The sequence below is a fragment of the Arachis hypogaea genome, chromosome 11 (genome assembly GCF_003086295.3).
Source record: "Arachis hypogaea cultivar Tifrunner chromosome 11, arahy.Tifrunner.gnm2.J5K5, whole genome shotgun sequence".
In the NCBI taxonomy this organism is placed as follows: domain Eukaryota; kingdom Viridiplantae; phylum Streptophyta; class Magnoliopsida; order Fabales; family Fabaceae; genus Arachis; species Arachis hypogaea.
In genome coordinates, this window is record NC_092046.1 from 132,498,710 (window position 1) to 132,523,146 (window position 24,437).

General features: G+C 45.3%; 1 long non-coding RNA gene across 4 annotated transcripts in view; it reads right to left on the reverse strand.

The window, feature by feature from the left end:
• Nucleotides 1–24,437, reverse strand: part of LOC112721824 (uncharacterized) — a 40,890-nt gene that overhangs the window by 12,413 nt on the left and 4,040 nt on the right. For 2 of the 4 annotated variants that reach the window (XR_011867772.1, XR_011867770.1), the window contains one exon: nt 11,134–18,401. The exons of the other annotated variants lie outside the window; for them this stretch is intronic. This is a non-coding gene — a long non-coding RNA (uncharacterized lncRNA). Of the gene's footprint in view, nt 1–11,133; nt 18,402–24,437 lie in introns of those variants that run through there. 4 annotated transcript variants of the gene reach the window in all.

Below are 24,437 nucleotides of genomic sequence, written 5' to 3' on the forward strand. Positions count from 1 at the left end.
AAAATACTATAATAAGCCAACATGAATCCAAATTTACCTATATGAGCCAAAATGAAAATCGATACAGCAATGAGCCAGATCATATTTTTATGTAATTCGAACCAGGCTAGTTCGAACTTCATCTTCAAATAAATCAAACCAGAGCATTTCGAACTTTAAAGAAAAAATTGAAAGTAAATCGAACCAGACTGGTTCGAACTAGGTATGCAAGTAATTCGAACCACTCCAGTTCGAATTATGGGTAAATGAGGTCTTCATGTAATTCGAACCACCCTAGTTCGAATTACGCTTAAGCTAGGTTGTTAGTAATTCGAACCACCCTGGTTCGAATTACTAGTGATTGGGCTATATAAGGAGTTCGAATCAGCCTCATTCGAACCATTCTCATCTTCCCCTGCCCCACCAAATCTCAGAGAAAACGACCCAGATTCTCTCCGAGAAAGACCTGAACGGAATACTCTGCTCATGGGGGACGATCCGGCACGGTTATATCGCTTGGACGGAGTCGCCCATATAGCTGGGGTCATCAACGAAGAGGTTAGTACGGAAATAACTTTATTTTACCGGTACATGTGAGTTAGTGGTTTGGCATGCGGGTTAGATGTTGGTTTAGTTGGTGGTTTATTTTAGCGGTTTATGTTAGTGATTTCTGTTAATGGTTTATGTTAGTGGTTTTTGTTAGTGGTTTATCTTAGTGGTTTATCTTAGTGGTTTATCTTAGTGGTTTATGTATGTGGTTTATGTAAGCGGTTTACATTAAGTGTTTACGTTAGTGGTTTATGTTAGTGGTTTATGTAAGCGGTTTAGTTGTGGTTTTATAATGTTAGATCTTTGATGTCAGTAGGCTATGGTGGTTTCTAATTTAAGTTTCTTATGCAAATGGTTCTCGTTCTTGGATTTTTAAGCGGCTATGCATAGTAAGATTTTTGGGTTTAGGGATTATCGTGTTGATTATGTTTGTCACCGGTTATTAAGTTGGTTCTAATAATGCGGTTCATTTCTTCCGCAGCCTCAGCGATGCATCAGGAGCATGCGGCGGCAGCAGGGCATGGTCCTGGATGACAGATACGTTCCGTACCTGCAGATGGCTGGTCTTTACCATCTTGCAAGGCTGAACGATAGATGGTTCCGATTGGACGAGGCCCTTGTCAGTGCGTTTGTTGAGCGATGGCGTCCGGAGACGCACACGTTTCATATGCCGTTCGGAGAGTGCACTATCACACTGCAGGACGTGGCATACCAGCTGGGTTTGCCAGTGGACGGGCGTTACGTCAGCGGCTGCCTATCAGAGTTCCATGTATACATCGATGGTGGCCGTCCAGCCTGGGTTTGGTTCGAGGAGTTGCTTATAGTGGTACCTCCTCCTAGCCAGGTTCAGAAGTACGCGGTCAACTGCAGCTGGTTTCAGGAGACGTTTGGTGATGTCCCGGAGGGAGCTGATGAGGATACTGTGCGTCGTTATGCCCGTGCGTACATCATGATGTTGTTGGGCACGCAGCTTTTTGCGGACAAGTCGGGCAACCGCGTTCACATCAGATGGCTTCCGTTTGTAGCTAGGCTGGAGGAGATGGGGACCTACAGCTGGGGTTCTGCAGCACTGGCATGGTTGTACCGGTGCATGTGCCGTGTGGCGAACAGAAATGTTATCAAGCTAGCGGGCCCACTTCAGCTACTTCAGTCATGGATTTTCTGGCGATTTCCTCGGTTTAGGCCTGCAGGATTTGAGACGTTCAGCTGGCCATTGGCCTCGAGGTACTTTACTAATCTTTGTCTATTTCAATTTACTACACATAACCGCGTGTTCATTCATAATGTATTGGATACCCTAAGCACACATATAAGTAGCGGTAACACATGTGCATGTTGCAGGTGGTCAGGTTACATCCCTTCCAGTAGCGAGAAGGGTCCTAGAGTTCAGACGTGGAGGCTCTGGATAGACCGGTTGCAGGATAGAGAGGTCAGTATGTTACTTAATAAGTTTTTTTATTTAACCACGATTTACGAGTTGGGATCACGAGTTGCCATGACATCGTATCGTTCCGGGTGCAGTTTATCTGGATGCCGTACAGTAGCCCTGACGTACTTCAGGTCGTGCATCCCGAGGTTTTGGAGCCTCGGCATATGGTGCTGTGTCGGTCTGTTACATCGCTTATCTACTTTGCCGTCATAGAGTGGCATCAGGTAGACAGGGTTCTTCCGCAGTTTGGAGGGGTGCAGCCCCGTCCACAGGCCGCCCTGAACATCGACTTTCTGATGTCGAAGGACGGCAGAGGCGACGATCGATGGTTCCCGTCCCATTTGCAGAAGTGGCATCAGTATTGGGACGACCGTACAGAGAGCGTGCTGAGATTCGATGTTGTTGCTGACCCTGGTCCGTCGTATCAGTTCTTGGATTGGTGGAGTCAGCACGGGAAGAGGTTTTTGTCTCCGGATCCGTAGTTGGGCGATCCGAGAGCCGTTGCTATTCCTGTTGAGGCCTCACAGCGGGGAGCTGGGCAAGTACCTGAGATGGATCGGCCTGACGACGTGCCGGACAGGAGGCGGGTTGATAGGAGAGCTCGCGTGGGCACACGTCGTAGCCAGCGTGACTGGGGGTGGCGTGAGCGTGCTATGGAGGCTGGCGACGAGGCCGGCCCCGCTAGGGGTCGACGACGACATCATCCTGGCAGAGGTAGAGAGCGTGCCGTACTTCATGCCGCTGCACCTGACCCTGAGGACGATGACGATGATCAGCATGGGCCTGAGGGCGGGGATGGTGCAGGGGCGGCTTCAGTTGCTGGTGGTATTACCCAGGATGGGGTTCACGGAGGTGAGTGGTATGGCTCCGGGATGGGTGACGGGGCTGAGCCTAGTGACGCTGGACTTGGGTCCGGTCCTTTTGGACATTACTTTGTTGGAGTACCCACCGACGACCAGCCTCAGCAGGACGGTACTCCATCGGTTATTCCCGGATCACAGTGGCAAGACTTCCTTGGGGCAGATACGCTTGATGCGGACTTCGGCAGTCCACGGTTTCTAGCGGAGATTTCGGCTATCATGCAGGAGGACGAGCCGGGCAGGAGGCGTCCTCAGACCCCTGGCACGCAGGCACCCTTAGATGTTGATCTGAACGAGCCTGCTACGACACCTGTTGGTGACCAGTTTGCTTTGGGAGGTACCCCACATTCCGCTTACACCGCTGCATCACAGTCTGTCGCCGAGCCGTCTGCCGCACCACTCCATTTTACGCCACCCGCACAGCCTGCCCCGCATGAGGACGCAGATGAGATAGAGGATGAGGAGCCGTTTATCCGCAGAGGTCAGAGGCCACGGGTTCCCCGTCGTTGTGGGACAGGCTCCCACTTGTTTAGATGATTTACATTTCATGTATTTTGGACGTTAGGGTTCACTCATGTACCAGACCGATGTGGACTACTGTTGTTACTTTAGAGCTATTTTTCCTTGTTGTGTCCTCATCTTATTGTACTTAAAAATCTGGTATTTACCTAGTGGATTAGTGACTATGTATTATCATTGAATCATATAACACTTTAGTTATCAACTTTTGCAGTCATGGGATTTCTAATTATATTCAAATTCAGATGCAACTTTTTCATTACTAGAACGTAAAAAGATAAACAGATTACATAAGTCATCTTACATAACAAGTAACAGGAAAAATAAAATCAATAAACACTAACAATAACAAGATCGCTACTACTGGCCCCCCGTGTGAGACGGTCCTCCAAGCTGTGGGCAACTCCTGTGGGTGTGTCCGGGTTGTCGACAAAGGCCACACCTCTTTGGCCGATTCGGATCTGCCTCGTCCATATTCGTCCGTATCCTGGTGGATCTCGGACGACCCTCTCTCGAACGCCTCTTGGCAGGATCCGGGATCACGGTTGGCCCGTCGTAAGGTGGCCAGAATCCTTCCGGTATCGGCGGTGTGAATCCCATCTGGTACACACGGAACACTGAACTAATCTGATACACGCTGTGAACATAAGAGGACCAGGTAACCCGTGAGTAGGCGCAGCATGCAAGTGCGTGCTGGCACGGGAAATGAAGTGCCTGGAAGTACCCGCAGTCACAGGTCCGGGACACAAGCGATACTCTGTAGGTACCCAATGAGAAAGAGCCCGTCGGAGTGGTCTCGGCTACGGTGAACTCGGAGTTATCCCGGTCATACAAAGTCACCGTGAAGCACCGCGAATTCTTCAAGTTGGCCTCTATACACTTCACCAAGTACTGACTGAATTGCTGTCCGGCTCCCATCTGGGCCTCAGCCTCTCTACCCTTGCGAACAAAGAGTTCCGCAAGCCTTCCATATGTTGCCTTCACCAAAGAGCATACAGGGAGGTTTCTGACACCCTTTAGGATTGAGTTCACACACTCCGAGATATTCGTCGTCATGTGACCGAATCTCTGTCCCTCGTCACGATGCTGAGTCCATAAGGAATAATCAATCCGGTTCGCCCACTCACACATCGCCGGGTCTTCAGACCGAAGAATATCAAACCAGTAATCAAACTCAACCTCGGTCTTCGCATATGCGGCATTCACTAGAAGCCTACGTGCATCCTTGCCCTTGAAGGTAAGGGCAAAATTAGCCGCTACGTGTCGAATGCAGAATGCACGGTATGCAGATGGAGGTAACCAACCTCCGTCCGGAGCCTCAAGCGCAGCCTTTATGCCGTTATGCCTGTCCGATATAACCAGAAGACCGGGCTGCGGTGTCACGTGCTGTCTAAGGTGGGAGAGAAAGAATGACCAAGACTCTGCATTCTCACCTTCTACTAGTGCGAATGCAACGGGTAGAATGTTGGAGTTCCCGTCCTGTGCAATCGCGATGAGCAAAGTACCCCCGTACTTCCCATAAAGATGGGTCCCATCAATGCTAACTAAGGGCTTGCAATGGCGAAATGCCTGGATGAGCGGTGGAAACGTCCAGAAAAGTCTGTGGAAAAAAGCTTGAGACTCGTCTACTTGTCCACTAACTCGAACGGGACTCGTCCGTAGGATTGCAACAGTACCCGGCATCGTCAACTGGACTCCCAAAACCCACCTGGGGAGCTCATTGTATGACTCATCCCAGTCACCGTATACGAGGGCAAATGCCTTCTGCTTCGCCATCCAGACCCTCCTGTAAGTCGGCCTAAACCCGAAGTGTGCTGCCGTGGCATTTAGGAGCACCTTGATGCTGACGGATGCATCAGCCCTAACCATTGGCATAACGAACGCGGAAATCACATGATAATCCAAGCTCCTGTGGTCACTCGAGATGGAGGTCGCAAGACAAATGTGAGGTCCATTGTACCGCTTGACCTCCCAAATGCCCTTGCGCTTCCGCAGACTCAGTCGAATCAACCAGGTGCACCCATTCCCAAACTCAGAACACTTGCCCACATAACGGCGATGATCAGACTCCACAACCTTGTACTGTACCCCTCGCCGGATGCTGTAAGTCTTCACACTTACCAGGGCCTCGTCTTTATCCTGAAATTGCTGACCAACCTGGAACTCTGTCAAACCAGCAGTCCCTTCAGCATCTCTAGCTCCGAATCCAACAGAGTGCCCTGAAACACCTTCTTGCCTTATGGCATCTAGGTCCAAAGAGGAAAAATGTGGTGGATACTGCTGTGTGCCAGAACTAGAACCACCGACTACCAATGCAGGCTCAGTCGCTCCAACCTCGTCGCCGCTGTCATCCTCAATCATATCCAGCTCGACGTCGTCCTCCTCTACATCACCCAACACTCCGTCTTCGACGCCAACCGGTGGAACTCCCTGTAAAGCGTTCGGCAGAATATCAACTGATCCTACCACGTCACCTACTCCATCATTCAGATCAACAGCAAAAGACGGGGAGGCGACTGGTTCGACTGCTGGCTCGTACACAGGGACGGACGAAGAAGCAATGGCAGGCCTGGAACTCGAACCGGCTGCTGCTGCTTCAGTGGTGGCATTCCGGTTCGAACCCCCTGAGCTGGATACCACATCAACCAACTTTGCCAACAACTCTGGTGTCCTAACCTCGGGAAACTGCCTCCGACATAGAAACATGACTTGCAGGTCCTCATCACTACCAATCGTGAAGCAATCATACTTCACTGTATCCTGCAAGACAGTGATTGGAATGCGATAGAAAAACTTCTTCACTCGCTTCGCACCTTCCAGACCAAGTTTCATCAGCACAGATCTAACAAGATCATCATAGCTCGTCGTTGGTTTCACGACAATACAGAGAGGATCCTTATCTGGGAACTTCACACCGGAGCGAGTTTTCCTCTTAATGGATCCTCTATGGTGAACCAAAACCATAAAACTCTCCTCACTAGCCATATTACACCCTCTATGAGGGCAACTCACGTTTAGAACCATATATATACTGCACTGTCTACCACTAAATCGAACCGGACTGGTTCGAATTCAGTTTGTGTAATTCGAACCGGACTGGTTCGAATTACTTGATGCAGCTTCTCCCCATATAATTCGAACCAGCTTGGTTCGAACTATGTGCTACGTTTTCCTCCCAAGTAATTCGAACCACCCTGGTTCGATTTACTTGAATGAATTTCTCTCTTAATAATTCGAACCACCCTGGTTCGAATTACTCATGAATAGAGTTCGAACCACACTGGTTCGAATTATATAAATATAGGGTTTGGCTCATTACAGAAACGAATTTTACTTTGGCTCATTTAGGTAATTTGCAACTTCCCTTGGTTTATTCTAGTTTTTTGCCCTTTTTTTTATCTGGAGTTATATTTGTATCTTGCGTTATACGTGTTTTCTGTGTATGTCGTCAACGCATGATTTGGTATAGTCATTTTTTTTCGCTATCTATTATTGTCCATAACAGTGCCCCCTGCTTGAGTTTCTTAACTCTGTGACTTCATTAAGTATGCTCAAGCTGAATGGATCGGGTCCACTTTTGATATTTTTGGAAGATTTTTTCCTTTTTGCAGGGTCTTTTTTAGTGCCAAAAACTCCTTTGAAAAGACCGCCCAGTTCCTTCAGGCAGCTTTTGCTTCCCCTTAGTTTTTGAATTGTCGCCCACTTTCTTTTTCTCTCCATCAATCAACTAATTTAATGAAGCATTTGCTTTTTATTAGGAGTGCATGTGGCCAGGTTCAGTCCGAAGACCTGATTCGATCTCAAACATTTTAGAGGTTAATTTAGTGTGATTTTACCGAATTTAGGGTTGAGTAAGAGTCTCAAAAATATACCCTCTCATTAGGGGTGGCAAACGGGCCTAAACCCGTCAGGCCGGCCCGCATAACCCGCAAAAAAAGCGGGCTGGGCTGGAAAATTGAGACCGCCAAATAGCAAAAGGCCGCCTAACCCGCACCGCCTAAACCGCGGGCTTTGGCGGGGCAGGACGGGCTTCTCCGCCGGGCTTAGTATTTTTTTTTTTTGCCAAAATCCAACTTTCCACAACCCAACTTAGAAGAGAATGAAGATGAAAATTGAGTATTTTGGATTATGTTTATTTTGTTTTAGAGACAATATTTATAATTATGTTTTGGATTATGTTTATTTTGCTTTGGGAACAATATTTATAATTATGTTTTGGATGAAAACTTGGTTTCTAATTATGTTTATTAGATATTTATAATTACAAAGACTTTAATGTTTGTAAATATAAAAATTATAATTTGTTTATACTTTTAGAAATTATAATAGTTAAAAATAAAAAACAGAAGAAATTTTTTTATGCGTTTATATATATTATTTAATAGTTAAGAGTAAAAAAAAGATATTTGGCGGGCTGGGATTCTGGAACCGCCTCAATAGGCGGGGCGGGGCGGGGCGGGCCAGCCTGCCAAAGGGCGGGCTTCTGGCGGGGCGGGGCGGACTTCCCCGCTTGCCACCCCTACCTGTCATTATTTTGAATCGCGTCTGGGTCGAGGCAAATCCGACTTTGCCCGACCCATGTGCACCTTAAGGAAATTAAAAAGGATATATATTTTTTAAATTAATTTCAATATTATGTTATATAATTATAAGCTTATTGTTTTATTTTTAATCACACTTATTGAATTAGAAAATAGATCAAAGAAGCATCAAATTAGAATTTATGAACAAATTCAAGTTTAAATATGAATATCAACAAATTTCTTCTTTATAGAGTGTCATAAATAATTTTTTTATAAATTATTGTTAAAATTTTAAAGACCCAGTTTTCACTCGATTTAAACTTGGTATAATTGTAGCCCGAAAATATAAAAAACAGACTTGATATATATTTAAAGTCAAATCTGAATCAAGACAAACCCAATTTTACCCGGTCATAAACACTCTACTTTTTATTAGTCCCAAATTTTAAATTTGTCTCTACCTTAAAAAATTATTGTTTACCTTGTTGAATACTCATAAACATAGTTTGCTGAGTAACTTAATACAAAACCAAAGTTTAAATGTGACAAGTGTTACTTTTTTTTTAGTTAATAGTCAAATTTGTCCCTAAAAGATCATCGATTCTTCAAATTAGTCCTCAAATAATTTTTTTAGTCATTAATCCTTGAAAAATAAAACGTAAGCTAAATCAGTCCTTCCATTAGTTAGATGATAACGTGTCACGTTAAGTGCCACGTGGCATGATGATGTGTCACGTTAAATGCCACATGTCACTAGATGATTGGTTGACATGTCAGGTCAGTGACACTTAGCACGCCACGTGTCACTTGGCATGTAAAAAATATATTTATAAATTATAATCAAAATAATCCCTGAAAGTCCAAACGTAAGTCATTTTCATCCCTAAAATTTTAAAAATTAATAAAATTAGTCCTTATATAATTTTTATTTTTTCATAATATTAAATTTAAAATATTTTTTTATAATACTAATTTTAATATTATTTTTAGACCTTAATAAATAAAATTCTCTTTACATAAAATAATAAAAATATTTAAATTATTATAAAATTACTTTGTCATTTGTATTTTAAAGTTTTATATTTTTAAATTGTAAGTTTTTTTATAGTGAAATTTTTATTTAAATAAATTTATCAAATTATTATTAATTATATATTTAAAAATTTAATATTTTAAATTTTATTAAATAATATAGTAATTATTTTAAAATTCAAATCTTTTAAATTTTTTAAAATTATAATTTATATTATTGTTTAATTTATATGATAGAACTCAATAATTTAAAAATTGATTAAGATGATAGAACTTAATATGTTTAAAATTCATTTTGTATTTTTTGGAGGCCATCCTGAGGTATATAGTAGTGAAATGAAAATCTTTAGTTTTCTGTTGCTTCTAACTAGTAGAGCAGGGGTAAATTTTTTCTCAGTGATAATTATGAAACCAGAAGTTAGTTCTGAAACTAGTTTTTGATTTGTTTCTCATATTATATGCACGATGTATTCCTTTTGTTCATGTAATCATTTTATTAGTATGTAATCATTACTAATTAGAAGCTAATAGCTCATCCAAAATTATGAAAATTTATTGAGTTTTATCATATAAATTAAATAATAATATAAATTATAATTTTAAAAAATTTAAATTTTAAAATAACTACTATATTATTTAATAAATTTTAAAATATTAAATTTTTAAATATATAATCAACAATAATTTGATAAACTCATTTAAATACAAAATTTCACTATAAAAAAATTTACAATTTAAAAATATAAAATTTTAAAATACAAATAACAAAATAATTTTATAATAATTTAATTATTTTTATTATTTTATGTAAAGAGAATTTTTTTTATTAAGGTCTAAAAATAATATTAAAATTAATACTATAAAAAATATTTTAAATTTAATATTATAAAAAAATAAAAAAATTATATAAAGACTAATTTGATTAATTTTTAAAAATTTTAGGTATGAAAATTACTTACATTTGAATTTTCAAGAACTATTTTGATTATGAATATCTTTTTTACATGTCAAGTGACACGTGGCGTGTTAGGTGTCACTGACCTGACACGTCAACCAATCATCTGGTAACACATGGCACTTAACGTGACACGTCATTATTTAACTATCGGAAAGACTAATTTGACTTACGTTTTATCTTTCAAAAACTAATATGACTAAAAAAATTATTTGAGAACTAATTTAAAAATTTGATAATCTTTCAAGACAAATTTAGCTATTAACCCTTACTTTTTCAGTTGATGGTCAAAATATGAGCAATCTATAGTCACGGTCATCCAAAGCTTAGCCATCAACTTGAGCCTTAATAATAATATTATATAGAGGAGAAAAGGAAAAATCCAAAATTCTAAATATAGACTTGATCATTCAACCATGTTAATTATTGATTTATTAATTTAATCGATTCTACGACAGTTTAACCAAAATAACTATTTTATAATAAAATAATAAATAAAATAAATAAATATATTAAAATATAATTATAATTTAATATAAATTTTAAAATATTATTCAAATTAATAATACTACATCAATCATAATGTTATAATTTTATTCAAATACAAATTTAAAAATTAAATAACAAAAAAATAATTAAGGTCAAATATGAACTAAAAATATTCACGTATCAAAGTATATATAAAACTCATAATATTATATGTTATAAAATAATAAAAAATATTCACACAAAAATATTTTGTCAACTAAATTTTATTTTAATTTTTAATTTTTATTTTCTATTTGAAAAAAGTATTTATATATCTTTTAATTTTTAATATAATTAAATTAAATATATTATATTAAAGTTTCGAGATAGATATAATTTATTATAAAATTAATGAAATAAAATAAAATAAATCTGTACAAAAATTATATATATATATATATTCAAAAACTCTTATGAATTAAAAAAACAGTGTGTTTATTGGGCTAGAATCATGGGCCAAATACCAAATATTACTAATCCTAATTTGCCACTAAACCACATGGTAACGGTAAAAGTAGCAGCAAGGGTTTAGTGGTGTGAGCAACCCTTCTTCCTTAATTGTATTCATTTTACTCATTAATTACATACTGTTTCGCCACTGTACTCGTCTTCTACATTAGTTTTGCTTCTAATTTTTTTAATTATTTTATTTTTGTGTTTTTCCTATTTAATTAAATTGTGTTTAAAATACTATTAATTATATTCATATAAATGATTGATTGATGTTAATATAATATTATTATTTCAAGATAAATATACAAAAATAAAGATATAATAAAAAATAAAAATTAATATAAAAAAAATAATATTTCGATCTTTGATGCACTGCAAACAAATTGACGTAAATAGCAATGATTTTTTTATGCAACACATTTGTTTCAAAAATTCTCTAGAATTACTATCCTATTCTTTTATAACTGGTTTAAAATGTGTTATGGCCCAGCCCAGCTGGTGTTCAGTCTAACCCGACCCGGGCGGCCAGATCAATGGACGTCGAACCTGAGCCGGGAAACCGATCCTGACACCTGTTTTCCAGCTCACCACACAACGACTGTGCAGGAAAATTTCGAGGAAGGTGGGTCTATCTTTGCGAGACCCACTTCTGACATGGTATATATAGGGAGGGCCCTACCCCTCCTCCAATGTACGTCATTACCACCCTCACTCCCGTAGCCATCTATATCATCTCCTGACTTGAGCGTCGGAGTATCATTGCAGGTGGCGCCCTCCTCCTCTCATCGCAACAGCTCGTGAAATTGTGAAACCTCAACACCCCTTTTCTGGACCCATACCAAGGCTGGTTTCTATCACTCTACTTTCAGAGCTCCACCGACCCATCTGGAACCCGAAGAATCGAACATTAGCGCCGTCTGTGGGAACCAGCCAAGATGGACTTTCTGTTGGGTCCTGTAGAGGCAGAAGACGGAGGCGAACCACGCGGGGAGGAAATGGTCCCCAGAACAAGCAAGGTAGCCTCCGTGGTTTCCTCTCGTGAACGCACAAGATCCCCACTGCGCAACCCAAGCTCCCTTCGCGCTCCCACAAGAGGCGACCCTTTGGAGGGACAGGTAGTGACAGCGCCAGAATAATACAGGAGCTGCGCCACAGAGTGCAAAACCTGGAGTGAGAGGTGGCTAGCAGAGAGCACCACCAACCAGCTCCGAGGCAAGAGCGTTCTCGATCTCCTCAAAGGAGAGGGAGAAGCCCTCGAAGGAGCCGCTCCAGACGCACCTCGAGCCCCCGATCGGAGTTAGAGAGCCAAGGAGAAAGCAGGGAAGTGCCGAGAAGACGGAGAGATCCCGTAATTTACACCCGACCTCCGACAAGAAATAACGTGAAGGAAAATCGAGAGGACAGCAGAGAAAGACCAAGGAGAAGGCGACAACCTGTAATCATGGGGGCAACCCCGTTCCACCATTCGATCCTCGAGGTCCGGCTACCGAAGCACTTCGATAAGCCAACGAACATGAGGTATGATGGGACCCAAGACCCCCAAGAGCATCCAACGGCCTTCGAGGCCAGGATGAACTTGGAAGGGGTAGGCGATGAAGTGAGATGCCGCGCCTTTCCCGTCACCCTAGCGGGCCCGGCAATACGTTGTTTCAACGCCCTCCCCCAAGGCTTCGTGACGACCTTCGCGGACATCACCCGCGCCTTCCTAGCTTAGTTTACCACACGTATTGCTAAAGCGAAGCACCCGATCAACTTGCTCGGGGTGACACAGAGAACTAGCGAACCGACCAGGAAGTACCTGGATAGGTTCAATGATGAATGCTTGGAGATTGACGGCCTAACCGACTCGGTGCCCAGTTTGTGATTGACGAACGGGTTGCTGAACGAGGATTTTAGGAAACACCTCACCACCAAGCCCGTGTGGACAATGCAAGAAATCCAAAACGTGGCTAGGGAGTATATCAATGATGAGGAGGTTAGCCAGGTCGTGGCAGCCAACAAGCGAGAGCCCGCCTACAGCCATGCCCGTCAGCCCAGAAAAGGCCTAGGGAACACTCCAAGGACGAAGCTCCAGCTAAAATCTTCAAGCCATTCCCCCGAGTAGGAAAGTTTACCAACTATACCCCCCTTGGCAGCCCCAATTATTGAAGTTTATCAGCAGATCGCCGACAAAGGCATCCTGTCGAAGCCCCGACAACTCAATGATAGGACGGGAGGAAACAAAAACCTCTATTGCAACTACTACAAGAACTACGGCCACAAGACCCAAGATTGTTTCGACCTGAAAGATGCTCTAGAGCAGGCGATCCGGGAAGGGAAGTTGGCCGAATTCTCCCACCTTATAAGAGAACCCCGGAGACAGGATCACGATCGATCTAGCGACAACAAGAACCGCGCCGTGAGACAGAAGCAAGAACCCGAGGAGGACAATGAGCGCGGCCTCACTATTGTAAATATTGTAGCCGGGAGAGATGTTCCGCCCAGGTCGAAGTCGGCAAGAAGAAAAGACGCAAAAGTGTTAGTCGTGTCATTATCTAGCCCCGCGCCTCCCTCCAGGAGGGTACCATCGATATCGTCCGGGCCCGAGGACCAATGGTTCGACGACTTACTGGAGAACCCTCCCATGGTAATCACAGCTAGAGTTGGAACCGGCCTAGTAAAGCGAATTCTAGTAGACACTGGAGCTTATTCGAACATCATGTTTCGCAACATGTTTGATGCTTTAGGCCTCCAAGACGCCGACCTGAAGACCCACCAACACGGTGTGGTTGGCTTGAGCGACAACTTTATTAAGCCTGATGGGATAGTCTCCCTACCGATCTCAATAGGAGAAGGCCGAGAGAAAAGGTCGGTAATGGCGGAGTTCGTCGTTTTAAGGGACTCCACGGCCTACAACATCATCTTGGGTAGAAAAACCATCAATGAGTTTGGAGCAGTAATTTGTACTAAGCTACTGGTGATGAAGTTTGTTTCTGATAATGCGTTAATTGGATCTGTCAGGGGAGATTTGAAAACGGCGGTCGCTTGCGACAACGCCAGTCTCTCCCTAAGGAAGAAATCCAAAGAAGCATCCGGGTCTTCTTGGCTGACCTAAACGCACGAGTCGACGACAAACCAAGACCAGAATCTGAAGGAGACCTCAAGAAATTTAGGGTCGGCGACTCGAAAAAAAGTTCACATTCATAAACAGGAACCTCCCTCATGACCTAAAAAAACCATTGGTGGAAATGATCCGGGCAAATGGCGACCTATTCGCCTGTACACCAGCCAACATGCAAGGAATCGACCCCCAGATCATGTCGCACCACCTGTCTGTGAAGACAGAGGCTAAGCCCGTGGCGCAAAGGAGGAGGAAAATGTTCCAAGAAAGAGCTAGTGAGGTGGCCAGGCAAATGGCCAGCCTGCTAGAGGCAGGGTTCATCCGGGAACTCGACTACTTGACTTGGCTGTCGAATGTAGTCCTATTTAAAAAGTCCAGCGGAAAATGGATAATGTGCGTGGACTATTTCGACCTCAACAAGGCGTGCCCCAAGGATTCTTTTCCCCTCCCTAATATTGATGGTCTTGTTGACGTGACTGCGGGATACCGGTATCAGTGTTTCAGTGTTTCATGGACGCATATTCTGGTTACAACGAAATACCGATGTACCGGCCAGATGAAGAGAAGACGGCGTTCATAATGCAGGGGGAACATACCGCTACAAGGTGATGCCGTTTGGGCTGAAGAACGCAGGAGCTACGTACCAAAGGCTGATGAATAAGATATTCAACGATCTTATCGGTAAGACGGTGGAAGTGTACGTAGAGGACATTCTGGTAAAGACCACCAAGGTTGGGGACCACATCGGCGATCTAGAGAACGTGTTCGCATCTCTTCGGCGACACGGCATGAGGCTTAACCTGCTCAAGTGCGCTTTTGCCATGAAAGTTGACAAATTCTTGGAGTTTATGATAACCCAAAGAGGAGTAGAGGCAAACCCGAAGAAATGCAAGGCAATCTTACAAATGAAGAGCCCAGGATGCGTAAAAGACGTCTAGAGATTAGCAGGAAGACTCACCGCACTATCTCGCTTCCTCGGCGCATCGGCCGCCAAAGCTCTGCCATTCTTCAACTTGATGAGAAAAGGGGTAGTGTTCGAGTGGACTCCGGCATGTGAAGAAGCCTTCAAGCACTTCAAGGAGATAATCTAGGCACTGCCTGTCCTCGAGAAACCTATAAATGGAGAAGCACTGTACTTGTACTTAGCAATAACCGATGAGGCATTAGCAACAGTCCTGGTGCGAGAAGAAGGAAAGATCCAGCAACCAATCTATTTTGTAAGTAAGGCGTTACAAGGCGCGGAATTGAGGTACAGTAAGCTGGAGAAGCTAGCATATGCACTCTTGACCTCCTCTTGCAGGCTGCGACAGTACTTCCAATCACACCAGATAATCGTCAAGACGGACCAGGCAATCCGCCAAGCACTCCAAAAACCCGATCTGGCAGGCAGAATGATGACTTAGGCAGTCGAACTGTCTCAGTACGACTTGCAGTACGAACCCAGCCAAGCGATTAAGGCCAAAGCCATGGCTGACTTCCTGGTAGAGGTAACGAGAAGACTCCCCGAGACACCGAGCACGCGGTGGAAGCTCTATGTGGACGGAGCCTCCAACCAAACGTCCGGGGGAGCGGGGATCATCCTGAAAAGCCCAACCGGGGTCATATATGAGCAATCAATCAAGTTTGAATTTCTGGTGTACAACAATCAGGCAGAATACGAGGCCCTTCTTGGCGGCCTAGTTCTGGCAAGAGAAGTCGGGGCCACAAGAGTAGAAGTGTGTAGTGACTCTCAGGTCGTGACTTCACAGATCAATGGAACGTACCAAGCCAGAGATTCACTGTTGCAGAAATATTTGGAGAGAGTCAAAAAGCTGAGCGAGCAGTTCGACGAGGTCACGGTGCAGCACGTTCCGAGAGAGCAGAACTCCCGGGCGGACCTCCTCTCAAAACTGGCGAGCACAAAGCCAGGAATAGGCAACCGATCCCTGATTCAAGGTTTATTGAAAGAACCAACGGTGACCCTGCATGTAACACGGGCAACCGACCCTCCCTCCTTGGTGGACCCAATCATTGATTTCTTAGAAATGGGTAAGCTCCAGGATGGCGACAAGACGGCAAAAGCGCTAAGAAGAGAAGCGGCCAAGTAAGCGATAATACAATGCTAACTGTTTACGAAAGGGCTCAGCCAGCCCCTATTGAAGTGCCTGCGCCCCGATCAAACGGACTAAGTGTTAAGGGAGGTCCTTGAGGGATGTTGTGGCCACCACATCTGGGGAAAGGCCCTAGCCCGAAAGCTCGTCAGTGTCGGCTATTATTGGCCCTCCATGATGGCGGATTCCAAAGAGTTTATGAAGAAGTGCAGAAGATGCCAGGAGAACACCAACTTCCACAAAGCGCCTGCGACCAAATTAAGCTTACTGATGGCCTCTCGACTATTTTCACATTGAGGAGTCGATCTGTTAGGGCCTTTCCCAGTCGGACCGGGACAGGTCAAGTACCTGATTGTCGCCATCGACTATTATACTAAGTGGGTAGAGGCCGAGCTGCTGGCCAGCATATCCTCGGCTAATTGTCAGAAGTTCATGTGGAGACAAATAATAGCCAGATTTGGAGTCCCGGAGGTCGTCATCTCGAACAATGGGACATAGTTTGCCGATAAAAAATTTGGAGAGTTTTTCGCCGGCTTGGGCATAAGACAGAAATTCTCGTCTGTTGAGCACCCCCAAACCAACGACCAAGTCGAAGCTGCGAACAGGGTCATCCTACAAGGCCTCAAGAAGCGACTTGACCAAAAGAAGGGGGCATGGACAGCGGAGTTAGCCTCGGTCCTCTGGTCCTATCGCACAACTCAACAGTCGTCTACTGGGGAGACACCCTTCCGGCTCACCTATGGGGTGGACGCGATAATACCCGTGGAGATCGGAGATCGGAGAACCGAGCCCACGACCACTCTTGGGAGGATTAGAAAAGGCCATGGAAAAGTACTTGGTGTATGAGGCTAGAGAGATGGCCCACTTGTCGGAAACATCGTTGAAACAAAGGATAGCCCTGCGTTACAACGCCAGAGTACTCAAGAGAGAGTTTGAGCAACGCGACCTGGTCTTACGACACAATGATGTCGGACTTAAATTGGCAGCGAATTGGGAAGGCCCGTACAGGGTAAAGGAAGTGCTCAAAAACGACGCATACAAACTGGAACGATTAGACGGCAGAGAAGTGCCGAGGACCTGGAACGCGAGCAATCTAAAGAGATTCGATTCCTAGTGCCGGTCTAATCGGTTTAGTAAGACACGTATCACTATGTTTGGATTATTTACCATTAATTGTTTAATTGGAATTCGTCGTTCCCTTTTCTATCGTTATTTAATTGTTTCATACTTATTGGAACCATTAATTGGACACATTAACGACACGGTATCCCAAGACTGATCACCTCGGGAAAGACTGGAGTAGCAAGTGCTACAATAGACGGCCACTAGAACGGTAAAAGCCACGACCTGGCTACATTAATTACTAACAGAACATTAAATAAGTATAAACAAATAGCTAATTACCAGTAAAGCGGTAAGAAAACATCAAACAAGTTAATTACCGATAAAGCGGCGAATGAACAGTTTGTTGCATACCGACAAAATGGCGAACAAGTTTGCCAAAACTACAAAGTATTCAAAGATGTACAAGTTACAAGGTCCAAACAAAAGTACAAGTGAGATCACATCATTTCTTCGGAATATCAACTAGCTTGCCATCCTTGATGGTCTTGAAAACGCTAACGGCAGAGGTGTCGAAGTCGAAAGCTAACAACTTCACCTGAGCCTTGATAGCCTCCTCGGTCATCAAGATGGCATTCTTACCTTGTTTCACGGTCTCTTTGTACTTCTTCTTCAGATCAGTTGCTTCGGTCTTGGCCGCGGTCGCCGAGGAAAGAGCCTCCTCACGCTCCTTCACCCGACCTTGAGCGGCGTTGAGCTGACCCTCCAAGGAAAGCTCCCGCTCGGTAAAACGCACTACGGCAGCATCAGATGTCTTAAGCTTCTCCTCGGTTGTAGCTAACTGTGTCTAGAGTGACTTGACCTCAACCTTATACTTTTTATTAGCTTGGACAGATCACTCAAGCTTATTCTCCAGCGATCGTTCCCCAGCCAAAACGTTCTCCATCTGGCCTGAGAGGAGAGATCCCCACCGTGAAAGAAGTCCTCTGTGCCAAGGAGCAGCTGGGAATCAATGAAGTTTCCGGCATCGAAGTTCTTCTCTATCATCGTGAGGACTCCCTCGGGGCTAGAAGACAGTTTCCTCTTCTTTGCGTTGTGAATAACAATCACATATTCATCCTCCACCTCAACCTCTGGTTGGAGACCCGGACCAGCACTGTTTCCGATCACCTCACCTTGGGTGGGTTAGGACTGAACCTCGGCCTCGACGGCGTCATTGAGAGGCACCTCGTGGTTAGGAGTAGCAGAGGCATCATCATTATCATCAGCAAGGAATGTATTAAACAAAGCGTCAAGTCCAACTTGCTCACCAGCCATCGATACTGAAACAAAACATGGAAGCTAGTTAGTCGTTAAACTAAAAAAAAGAGGGTAATAGCAAACACGGGTGCACCACTAGACAACTACTCACATATATAACTCCTAGTCATATCCTGATCGCCCATGAGGAGATGGGGATTAACATGATTCTTCTCGAAAACGGCTAACAACACGTCGACGACCCTCTTATTTTCGGGAGGCAACCCTTTATACGTCACCTTGGTAAAGGCATTAGCTCCCGCCCAGAAACTCCCGTGGGTCGAGACGCGACGTTCTCCCTCCAATGTCAACCAAAAGTTGGACTTGACGCTTTGCTTAATACGTTCCTTGCTGATGATAGTGATGATGCCTCTGCCACTCCTAACCACGAGGTGCCTCCCAATGACGCTGTCGAGGCCGAGGTTCAGTTTCAACCCACTCAAGGTGAGGTGATCGGGACCAGTGCTGGTCCGGGTCCCCAACCAGAGGTTGAAGTGGAGGATGAAGAGGTGATTGTTATTCACAACTCGAAGAAGAGAAAACCGTCTTCTAGTCCCGAGGAAGTCCCCACGGTGATGGAGAACTTCGATGTCAAAAACTTCATTGATTCCCAACTGCTCCCTGGCACGGAGGACTTCTTCCACGGTGGGATCTCTCCTCTCAGGCCAGATGGATGTACCGCACCTTGCTCCGAGGAGCCGCCATAGCGAGAAAAGCGGAAACCGCTTTAGCTGGGGCATGATCGCTGGAGAACAAGCTATGGGATGCGACGTTCTCCCTCCAATGTCAACCAAAAGTTGGACTTGACGCTTTGTTTAATACGTTCCTTGCTGATGATAGTGATGATGCCTCTGCCACTCCTAACCACGAGGTGCCTCCCAATGACGCTGTCGAGGCCGAGGTTCAGTCCCAACCCACTCAAGGTGAGGTGATCGGGACAAGTGCTGGTCCGGGTCCCCAACCAGAGGTTGAAGTGGAGGATGAAGAGGTGATTGTTATTCACAACCCGAAGAAGAGGAAACCGTCTTCTAGCCCCGAGAGAGTCCCCACAGTGATGGAGAACTTCGATGTCAAAAACTTCATTGATTCCCAGCTGCTCCCTGGCACGGAAGACTTCTTCCACGGTGGGATCTCTCCTCTCAGGCCAGATGGATGTATCACACCTTGCTCCGAAGAGCCGCCATAGCGAGAAAAGCGGAAGCCGCTTTGGCTGGGGCATGATCGCTGGAGAACAAGTTTGAATCATCTGTCCAACCTAATAACAAGTATAAGGTTGAGGTCAAGTCACTCCAGACGCAGCTAGTTGTAGCCGAGGAGAAGGTTAAGACCTCCGATGCTGCCGTAGCACGTCTTACCGAGCGAGAGCTTTCCTTGGAGGGTCAGCTCAACGCCGCTCAAGGTCGGCTGAAGGAGCTTGAGAAGGAGCGTGATGAGGCTCTTTCTTCGACGACCGCGGCCAAGACCGAAGCAGCTGATCTGAAGAAGAAGTACAAAGAGACCATGAAGCAAGGTAAGAACGCCATCCTGATGACCGAGGAGGCTATCAAGGCTCAGGTGAAGCTGTTAGCTCCCAACTTCGACACCTCTGCCGTTAGCGTTTTCAAGACCAAGGATGGTAAGCTAGTTGATATTCCGAAGAAATGATGTGATCTCACTTGTACTTTTGTTTGGACCTTATAACTTGTACATCTTTGAATACTTTAGTAGTTTTGGCAAACTTGTTCGCCGTTTTGTCGGTATGCAACAAACTGTTCATTCGCTGCTTTATCGGTAATTAACTTGTTTGATGTTTTTTTACCGCTTTACTGGTAATTAGCTATTTGTTTATACTTGTTTAATGTTCCGTTGGTAATTAATGTAGCCAGGTCGTGGCTTTTACCATTCTAGTGGCCGTCTATTGTAGCACTTGCTACTCCAGTAGTTCCCGGGATCAGTCCCGGGATACCGTGTCCAAAATGCATCCAATTAATGGTTCCAATAAGTATGAAATAATTAATAAGTATGAAACAATTAAACAACGATAGAAAAGGGAACGGCGAATTCTAATTAAACAATTAATGATAAATAGTCCAAACATAGTGATACGGGTCTTACTAGACCGATTAGACCGACACTAGGAATAGAATCTCCTTAGGTTGCTTGCGTTCCAGGTCCTCGACACTTCTCTGCCGTCCAATCATTCCAGTTTTTAGGCGACATTGCCACATCCCTCATGGACCTCCCTTAACACGTAGTCCGTTTGGTCGGGGCGCAGACACTTTAATAGGGGCTGGCTGAGCCCTTTGTTAAACAGTTGGCCTTGTATTATCGCATACTTGACCGCTTCTCTTAGCGCTTTTGCCGTCTTGTCGTCATCCGGGTGCTTACCCATTTCCATGAAATCAATGATTGGGTCCACCCAGGAGGGAAGGTCGGTTGCCCGTGTTACATGCAGGATCACCGTTGGTTCTTTCACTAAACCTTAAATCAGGGACCGGATGGTCCCTCATGGACCTCCCTTAACACGTAGTCCGTTTGGTCGGGGCGCAGGCACTTCAATAGGGACTGGCTGAGCCCTTTCTTAAATAGTTGGCCTTGTATTATCGCATACTTGGCCGCTTCTCTTCTTAGCGCTTTTGCCGTCTTGTCGTCATCCAGAAGCTTACCCATTTCCAAGAAATCAATGATTGGGTCCACCCAGGAGGGAGGGTCGGTTGCCCGTGTTACATGCAGGGTCACCATTGGTTCTTTCACTAAACCTTGAATCAGGGACCGGTTGCTTGGCTTTGTGCTCGCCAGTTTTTAGAGGAGGTCCGCCCGGGTGTTCCGCTCTCTCGGAACGTGCTGTACCGTGACCTCATCGAACTGCTCACTCAGCTTTTTCACTCTCTCCAAATATTTCTGCAATAGTGAGTCTCTGGCTTTATACGTTCCATTGATCTGTGAAGTCACGACCTGAGAGTCGCTACACACTTCTACTCTAGTGGCCCGGACCTCTCTTGCCAGAACTAGGCCGTCAAAAAGGGACTCGTATTCCGCCTGATTGTTGGACACCGGGAATTCAAACTTGAACGATTGCTCATTTACGACCCCGATTGTGCTTTCTAGGATGATCCCCGCTCCCCCAGACGTTTAGTTGGATGCTCCGTCCACATGGAGCTTCCACCGTGTGCTCGGTGTCTCGGGGAGTCTTCCCGTTACCTCTACCAGAAAGTCAGTCATGGCTTGGGCCTTAATCGCTTGCCTGGGTTCATACTGCAAGTCGTATTGAGACAGTTCGACTGCCCAGGTCATCATTCTGCCCACCAGATCAGATTTCTGGAGTACTTGGCGGATTGCCTAGTCCGTCCTGACGATTATCTGGTGTGATTGGAAGTACTGTCGCAGCCTGCAAGAGGAGGTCAAGAGTGCATATGCTAGCTTCTCCAGCTTACTGTACCTCAATTCCGCGCCTTGTAACGCCTTACTTACAAAATAGATTGGTTGCTGGATCTTTCCTTCTTCTCGCACCAGGACTGTTGCCAATGCCTCATCGGTTATTGCTAAGTACAGGTACAGTGCTTCTCCATTTATAGGTTTCCCGAGGACAGGCGGTGCCGAGATTATCTCCTTGAAGTGGTTGAATGCTTCTTCACACGCTGGGGTCCACTCGAACACTACCTTTTTTCTCATCAAGTTGAAGAATGGCAGAGCTTTGGCGGCCGATGCGCCGAGGAAGCGGGATAGTGCGGTGAGTCTTCCTGCCAATCTCTGGACGTCTTTTACGCATCCTGGGCTCTTTATTTGTAAGATTGCCTCGCATTTCTCCGGGTTGGTCTCTACTCCTCTTTTGGTTGTCATAAACCCCAAGAATTTGCCAGCTTCCATGGCGAAGGCGCACTTGAGCTGGTTAAGCCTCATGCCGTGTCGCCGAAGAGATGCGAACACGTTCTCTAGATCGCCGATGAGGTCCCCAGCCTTGGTGGTCTTTACCAGAATGTCGTCTACGTACACTTCCACCGTCTTGCCAATAAGATCGTTGAATATCTTATTCATCAGCCTTTGGTACGTAACTCCTGCGTTCTTCAGCCCAAACGGCATCACCTTGTAGCAGTATGTTCCCCCTGGCGTTATGAACGTCGTCTTCTCTTCATCTGGCCGGTGCATCAGTATCTGGTTATAACCAGAATATGCGTCCATGAAACACAGATACCGATATCCCGCAGGCGCGTCAACAAGACCATCAATATTTGGGAGGGGAAAAGAATCCTTGGGGCACGCCTTGTTGAGGTCGGAATAATCCACGCACATTCTCCATTTACCTCTGGGTTTTTTAACTAGGACTACATTCGACAGCCAAGTCAAGTAGTCGAGTTCCCAGATGAACCCTGCTTCTAGCAGCCTGGCCGTTTGCCTGGCCACCTCGCTAGCTCTTTCTTGGGACATTTTCCTCCTCCTTTGTGCCACGGGCTTAGCCTCTGCCTTCACAGCCAGGTGGTGCGACATGATCTGGGGGTCGATTCCTGGCATGTCGGCTGGTGTCCAGGCGAACAGGTCACCGTTTGCCCGGATCATTTCCACCAATGGTTCTTTTAGGTTGTGAGGGAGGTTCTTATTTACGAATGTGAACTTTTCTTTCGAGTCGCCGATCCTAAATTTCTCGAGGTCTCCTTCAGGTTCTGGCCTGGGTTTGTCGTCGACTCGTGCGTCTACGTCAGCCAAGAAGACCCCGGATGCTTCTTTGGATTTTTTCCTTAGGGAGAGACTGGCGTGTCGTCGCAAGCGACCGCCGTTTCCAAATCTCCCCTGATAGATCTAATTGACCCATTATCAGAAACAAACTTCATCACTAGTATCTTAGAACAAATTACTGCTCCAAACTCATTGATGGTTTCCTGCCCAAGATGATGTTGTAGGCCGTGGAGTCCCTTAAAACAACGAACTCCGCCATTACCGACCTTTTCTCTCGGCCTCCTCCTATTGAGATCGGTAGGGAGACTATCCCATCAGGCTTAATAAAGTTGTCGCCCAAGCCAACCACACCGTGTTGGTGGGTCTTTAGGTCGGCGTCTTAGAGGCCTAAAGCATCAAACACGTTACGGAACATGATGTTCGAATCAGCTCCAATGTCTAGTAGAATTCGCTTTACTAGGCCGATTCCAACTCTAGCTGTGATCACCATGGGAGGGTTCTCCGGTAAGTCGTCGAACCATTGGTCCTCGGGCCCAAACGATATTGACGGTACCCTCCTGGAGGGAGGCGCGGGGCTAGATGATGACACGGCTAACACTTTTGCGTATTTTCTTCTTTCCGACTTCGACCTGGGCAGAACATCTCTCCCGACTACAACATTTCCAATAGTGAGGCCGCGCTCATTGTCCTCTACGGGTTCTTGCCTCTGCCTCACGGCGTGGTTCTTGTCGTGGCCAGATCGATCGTGATCCCATCTCCAGGGTTCTCTTATAAGGGTGGGAGAATTCGGCCAACTTCCCTTCCCGGATCGCCTGCTCTAGAGCATCTTTCAGGTCAAAACAATCTTGGGTCTTGTGACCGTAGCCCTTGTGGTAGTCGCAATAGAGGTTTTTGTTTCCTCCCATCCTGTCCTTGAGTTGCCGAGGCTTCGACAGGATGCCTTTGTTGGCGATCTGCTAATAGACTTCAACAATTGGGGCTGCCAAGGGGGTATAGTTGGTAAACTTCCATACCCGGGGAAACGGCTTGAAGGTTTTAGCTGGAGCTCCGTCTTTGGAGTGTTCCCTAGGCCTTTCCCTGCTACCGGGCTGACAGGCATGGCTGTAGGCGGGCTGCCGCTTGTTGGCTGCCACGACCTAGCTAACCTCCTCATCATTGATATACTCCCTAGCCCCGTTTTGGATTTCTTGCATTGTCCACACGGACTTGGTGGTGAGGTGTTTCCTAAAATCCTCGTTCACAACCCGTTCGTCAAGCAGAAACTGGCCACCGAGTCAGTTAAGCCGTCAATCTCTAAGCACTCGTCATTGAACCTATCTAGGTACTTCCTGGTCGGTTCGCCAGTTCTCTGTGTCACCCCGAGCAAGTTAATCGGGTGCTTCGCTTTAGCAATACGTGTGGTAAACTGA